The following is a 6,440-nucleotide window of genomic DNA, read 5'->3' on the forward strand; positions in this document are numbered from 1 at the left end:
ACAAATTCTCATGTGCTTCATGGCCAACATTTCGAGCAAACCATCAGGATGACATGGCTTTGGCATGCCATCAATGTCCCAGAGGGTGTGATGGCATCCACCTGAAAGAAAATCGAATGAGTTCAGGGGACAAGCAGATGTGATTTTATGATATGATATGATACGATATGATCAAGAAAGCCCCAAATTTCAAATTCTGAATGATCAGTTTGGCCCCTTCAGGAAGAGGGACAAAATGCATCTCTTCCTGCCTATTCAGAGTTAATAGCCAACTCTTGGTCATCCACTGTTAGCAAATTCCTATAGCTTTCAGCCAAACTGACATACTCTGTGCCAGCTCTTCTCAGGTCAGTTGGCTTGTGAAAGAGAACTAATTCTACTAGCCTAAAACAAAGTAAAGTTGTGACAAACGTAATCAGAGAGAACAATGTCTATCAATGGCAAATAAAATAGATTTTCTAATTTTTTTTTTTTTGCTTATCAGTTGAGTCTCTGACTCATCTTTATTGAGTTCTGCATTGTTCTGAAGTCATTCTAAAGATGAAAACTGAAACTAGGTCTCAAGACAGTCCACTGTTTCCTTCACAGCCTCTGGGCTTTTCTTGACCGGCAACCATTATGTGGGATGGGGGTATTGTCTGTGATTGAGATGACCTCCAGGCCCCCCATGGTCAACCCCTCAATTGCAGATAAGCGCCCAGTCCCAGGCCTTTCACCACCACTCTGACAGGGATCACTCCCTTTGCTGTGGCTTTCGCTGCTGCAGCAACGCCTGCAGTTTGTGCTGCAATCCCCGTGGCCTTTTTTTTGCATTTTTGAACCCTTCAGTGCCACAAGAAGTTTGGGCAAGTGGCACATTCCTGGAAGAGACCACCTGGATGTGTGTGTTGCTATAGGTTGCTTTAATGTGAGCTACTGGGATTTCTTCATATTTCTTGCCTTCCCATGTCAAGGAACTCTCCTGGCCTGGAATTGGAGGAAAAATGCTGAACCTGCTGGGTTTCTGGGTAGCCCCTGGCTCTGCTTCTGTTTCCACCTCCGACTTCTCCACCGCCCCCTGGGGCCTCCGCGAGCCGGTGTGGAGAGCCCCGCCTGGAGCATCGTCCCAGGCGCCCAAAGTGTGCGCCCAGGTGCGCAGGGGTAAGAGGCGCAGGCCCGCGGTCCTCAGGGCGTGCATGGCCCGACTGGCAGATTTTCTAATTTTCCAGCATTTGGGATAGTTAGTTACATGTTGCTCCCGTCCCTCACTGTCTATAATTTGCAGCTGACCAGGGTGGCCAATTCATCTCTCTGGGCCTCAATTTCCTGGTTTGTAGGATCACTTCACTGCCTTCTAGCCGGATGCTTCTGTGAATCTTTCTACCTTTTCGTTGCTGCGTTGCACAACCTTAAACCTCGGCCGAGGTCGGGATACTATTGATGCCTGCCCAGAGAAGGAAAGGCCCCCTGTTTCTTCTCTGTCTGATTTTAATTAGGGTAAAGAATTTTCTCCCTGCAGGTCTGACTGGGTCACTTGAAAGGCCCTTGGCCCCTCTACTGTCTAGCCTATATCCAGCAGAGAGAGAAAGGTCAGGGCAGAGCTCAGCTAATCCTGGCTAAAGAGATCACGGATGTCACCACACCTCAGGGAAAGGGTGAAAGAAGAGAGGTAAGGCCCTTTCTTTGAGAGGGTGAGGATGGGAAACTGAGCTCTGAGATGGCAAGTGAGACTGACAGGGAATCGAAAAGCTCCATTTGCAGCTGGGCTTTTCATGTTCGGAGCTTCTTCCATTGGGTAGAAACTGAGCAACATTCTCTTTCTATCTTCTTTTCCCAAAACACGTCCGAGGACAGAAAGACTTTCCACAGAGTGCATCCAGATCACACCTTGCCCTCCCCCACAATATTCACCTGCTGTGTGGAGGCCACTCTTCTGCTCTGTGAAAGCTTCTGCCTGAAGCAAAGACTCTTGGTTTTCTTTTGAATTGGAGGGAGTGGAGGGCGTGTAATGTTGGGAGGGCCATTCTTGAAAGATTCCTGTAAGTAAGCATGCCTGGGTTAGAAGGTTCTTCCTCTCTCTCTCTCTCAAAAAACAAAACAAAACAAAACAAAAACAAAAACAAAAACAGAAGGTTAAATTCTTTAAATCCCAACAAGCATTGCTGTAGTTCATCCTCTTAGTCATGTCTGACTCTTTGTGACCCTATTTAAGGTTTTCTTGTCAAAGATATTGAAGTGATTTGCCATTTCCTCCTCCAGTTCATTTTACAGATGAAGAAACTGAGGCAAACAGGGTTGAGTGACTTGTCTTGGGTCACACAGCTAGTGTCTGAGGTTGGATTTGAACTCGGGTCTTTCCGACTCCAAGTCTGGCACTCTATCCACTGTGCCACTTGGTTGTCGTAACCAACAAACATGAGGAAGCTTCTATTAGAGGGAGCAGATAGAACTGATTTCAGTAGTGTGTGAGTGACCCTGAGCAAGTCACTTAACTTCTGCCTACCTGTTTCCTCTTCTGTAAAATGGGTATAATAATGGCATCTATCCGAAAGTTGTCGTGAGGATAAAATGAGATACCATTTGTGTAAAACACTTCACAAATCTCAAAGTGCTCTGTAAATGCTCTTATTAGAAAAGCTGGCTATTCTGTGTCACGCACTGTGCTAACTGCTACAGATACAAGATAAAAACGGGGCCGTCCCTGCCTTCCGCTAGCATGTCCCCATACCAGTGTGTCTGTTCATCATCCTTTTTCCAAGGCACTTTTATCAAGCACCTGCTCTTCCCAATGTCCAAAGGAGATTTAGGAATTCCAACACAGAACTGCCATGAAGCACCCCTTCTGACCTATATTGTCTGAATTACCTACTGGAACACAGATGCAGTCACAGAGATAGAAGGGAAGGCAAAGGACATCTAGTTCCACCTGGGCCTATGGAATCCTCTTCATGATGCCTCTGACAAACAGTCCTTCAGCCTCTTTGACAACAAGGTGGCGAACTCTGGATCTAGAGTCAGGAAGATCTGAGTTCAAATTCAGCCCCGGATATTTATTAGCTGTGCAACCCCAGGCAAGTTATTTTAACCTCTATCTGCCTTAATTTCCTCATCTGTAAAATGAGGGTAATAATAATAATAGCATCTGCCTCCTAGGGTAGTTGTAGGGATCAAATGAAATAATATTTGCAAAGCACTTAGTACTGTGCCTGGTGTATAATAAATCCTTGTGACCTCCCCTCTCTTCCTCTCCCTTTGAAACCATTGAATTGGGGAGAGCTCACTACTCTCCAAGTCCCAATGACCACACTTCCTAGAGAAGGGAGACTTTCACAAGCATTGCATATGATATAACTCCCCCCCCCACAATTAATTTTTGGTGCCTGGATTCTGGAGATCAAAGCCAAGCCTTTAAAAGTAGCTATAAAAATTTTGTTCCTCAGATAACGATTAAAATGGGATCATCAGTATACAGAGAAATTCTCAGCTCAGTAACAAACATACCAACCTGCCAAAATGAATTCCTATGTGATGAAAATAGAAACCTTAGCTGCACTCCTAAATCTATAAGGCACACAAGTATTCCTATAAAGAGGACTGCAATAGGTTATAATAGGTACCTGTCCTAGGCTCGGTAGTCCTGACTGATCACAAGACCACATAGCCTTCCAAAACCCTAGCAGAGAGAGGCAGAACAAGAAAGACAGGTTAGGAAAACAAGAGACAAACTCCTGCTTGTTCCTCTGCACCCCTGAAGGGCAGACTCCTAGATACCTGTGCCCTGAAAAACTGGGGGACATCCTAGTACCTCCTACTGGTCTGCCCTCCAGCAAAAGAGGAACCCAAGATAGAGAGCCAGTCAGGACCCTCCAACTCATGGCTCAATCATAAGGAAGAGCCAACATTGCATGTTTGAAAGTCCCAGGGAAATAGATAATGGTAAGGAAAATGAAGCACATGGAAGGGAGTTTATTTTGCTCAATAAATCCATGGAAAATTTGAGGATTAGAATTGAGACCCCAAAAAGGGTCCACTTGGAAGGGAATAGATTTTACATAATTCATTCATCATTAATTCACCACAATCTCATAGAACCATCTCACTGGTAGCGTTCCATTGAAGCTCAGAGGTCATCAAATCCAAATTTTTCATTTCACAGCTGAAGAAACTGAGACCCAGAGGCAGTGAGTGATGTGCCTGATGTTCCCCAGGTGGCTACAATAGCATTTGAGCCCAGAGACCCTAGGTCCATATCTAGAAGTCTTTCTACAGGGCCACAAGATGAGAATGGCTCAAAGATATCATTCTTGGCCCATCCAGAATCTATTCTGGGAAAATCTCCTGTCATGAGTCACAGGAGGACTTGGGAGGAGGTTTTTGTGTATCCCCAGGAGCTCAATAAATCCTTGGCCTGGCCTTTGAGTGATAGTCAGTCCCTGCCTTGAGCAGCCTGCCTCCATTGCTTAGAGTGTAGGGTTAATGAGGCTGGGGTGAGAGGTTCAGTCCTCGGTGAGCCCCTGAGCTTCTTCCATAGATGCCTTTGACCGCTGCTCTGCCTCTGGAGGCTGTCCTCCCAAATATATCCCCTACACAGGGCTCACAGAGGGCCCAGAAGATGGGAGAAAGGAAGAGAAGAGCTGAAATGGTCATTGAGGGGGACGTGAGCGAGTCCATCCAAGACAGATAGAGACTGGGGGCTGTGGTGATGAGGGCTGAGGGGAGGCAGGCCCTCAACTTGCGGTGGACCCAGTGAATATACCTTGGTGAATTTCTCCCTAAGTATTTGTCTGCTTGGGATTAGGATGAGGGATGGGGGCTGGGAAACTCATAGGACTATAGGTCTAGAGCAGGCAGGGAACTCAGCAGCATCTAGCCCAACCCTTATGGGATGGAAGAAGAAACAGAGGGCCAAGGAGGTCACCCAAGATCATACAGACGTTAAGTATCAGAAGCCTAATTTGAACCCAGGTCCTATGAATCCAGAATGAAGGTCCTTCCCACTGGTCTCTGCAATAATGAAAACTGACATTCCTTTGTCCAGAGCGGTGATCTCATGGTGTAGGGAGAGCCCAGTGAAGACACTCCCTGCACCAATGCAGATGCACAATTTACCTCCTCTACATACACCCGTATGTATTCATACATGTGCACACATAACATACACACACATGTAGCATGTAAGCTCTTGAGAGTATCCCCTTGTGTCCATGTCCCCAGTTCCCAGATCAAGGCCTGACACAGCTGTCACTTCCATAAATGCTCATTGATTGATTGCTTATAGTCTTAGAGAAAGCATGAAGGTTTGCAAAGTGCCTCACATGGGAGGCGAGGGCCAGAGGAGTCACCCCTTGGATTCTATCGAAGCTGGAGGCTGAGGGCAGGGAGTGCCTTGTCTGCGGCTGGCTTCAAAGCCAGGCCTTTCTGACCCCAAAGGCAGCCCTCTACCCCCAGACCACATTGCCTTCTCTAATTCCTGGGTCTTAGGAGTTAACGCAGAGTTCTAGGAGGAGACAGGGGGAGCTCAAGGGGGTAAGGGATTCAGAGATGCAGGAGAAAACAGCATTGACCTAGCTAAGGGAGCCCAGATCTAAATTATGAACTGGGAGGTACCAAGTGATCAAAGAGCACCATGAGGATAAAGAGTGGGGGCCTTGAACTCCCAGACTGTTCGGGGGCCCACCCCCGGCTAGTCATTTAATGAGTTGTAATTGAACTGATACGAGTGACATTTTGGGTAAACTGAGGTTCAGAAAGCCCAGTCTATTGGGCATCTCTGGGGCTCAGTGACTAGAATGCTGGGCTTAAGATCATGACAATCTAAGCTGAAATCTAGCCTCTCAGACACCAACTGTGTGACTCTGGGTGAGTCACTTAACCTCTCCCTGCTTCAGTTTCCCCATTGGTAGAATGGGAATACTAACAGCCCCTATCACCCAGGTCTATTGTAAGGATCAAGTCATGACATGTGAGCTATTGTAATTATTAGCTTTTATTCAGGAGAGAAGAGGGCAAGATTAGCTTTGTACTCATGCCCCAAGGATCTCAGATGCCTTTTCAACTGCCTCATTGCGGCTGGTGAGCAGCATTGCCACTGACAGAGAAATATGGAGAAAGGGAGATGTACACTGACTACTCCATGCTTTCATCACAGGGAAGCAGTAGGATTCAGGTGGAAACCACAGCTTAGATCCCCAGATCTGTCCCTCAGAACACTAGGCTGGGCTTCTTGATATAAGCATTATGCCAGAGATCATTGTCTGGATTTCAGAGGCAATCCTCCTTTTTTAAAGGGCATTAGCCTTGTCTGTAGACTATGCTGGTTAACTGACGGACTGACTGACCTGATGCAAGAGTTGCATCTCTTTCCTTTTGGGCCTATTATATAATGTACTTAATAAGTGTGCAACGAATGATTGCGATTTAATAACTATTGTTTTCCCTTTTTCTTGCTCTTGTTAAGGAGG

The 6,440-nt window shown here is 46.4% G+C and overlaps 1 pseudogene; it reads right to left on the reverse strand.

Moving 5' to 3' along the window:
- Positions 1 to 490: 490 nt before the first annotated feature.
- Positions 491 to 1,177, reverse strand: LOC114033279 (annotated as a pseudogene).
- Between the last annotated feature and the right edge of the window lie 5,263 nt (positions 1,178 to 6,440).

The sequence above is a fragment of the Vombatus ursinus genome, unplaced genomic scaffold (assembly GCF_900497805.2).
Source record: "Vombatus ursinus unplaced genomic scaffold, bare-nosed wombat genome assembly UNPS02006874.1, whole genome shotgun sequence".
In the NCBI taxonomy this organism is placed as follows: domain Eukaryota; kingdom Metazoa; phylum Chordata; class Mammalia; order Diprotodontia; family Vombatidae; genus Vombatus; species Vombatus ursinus.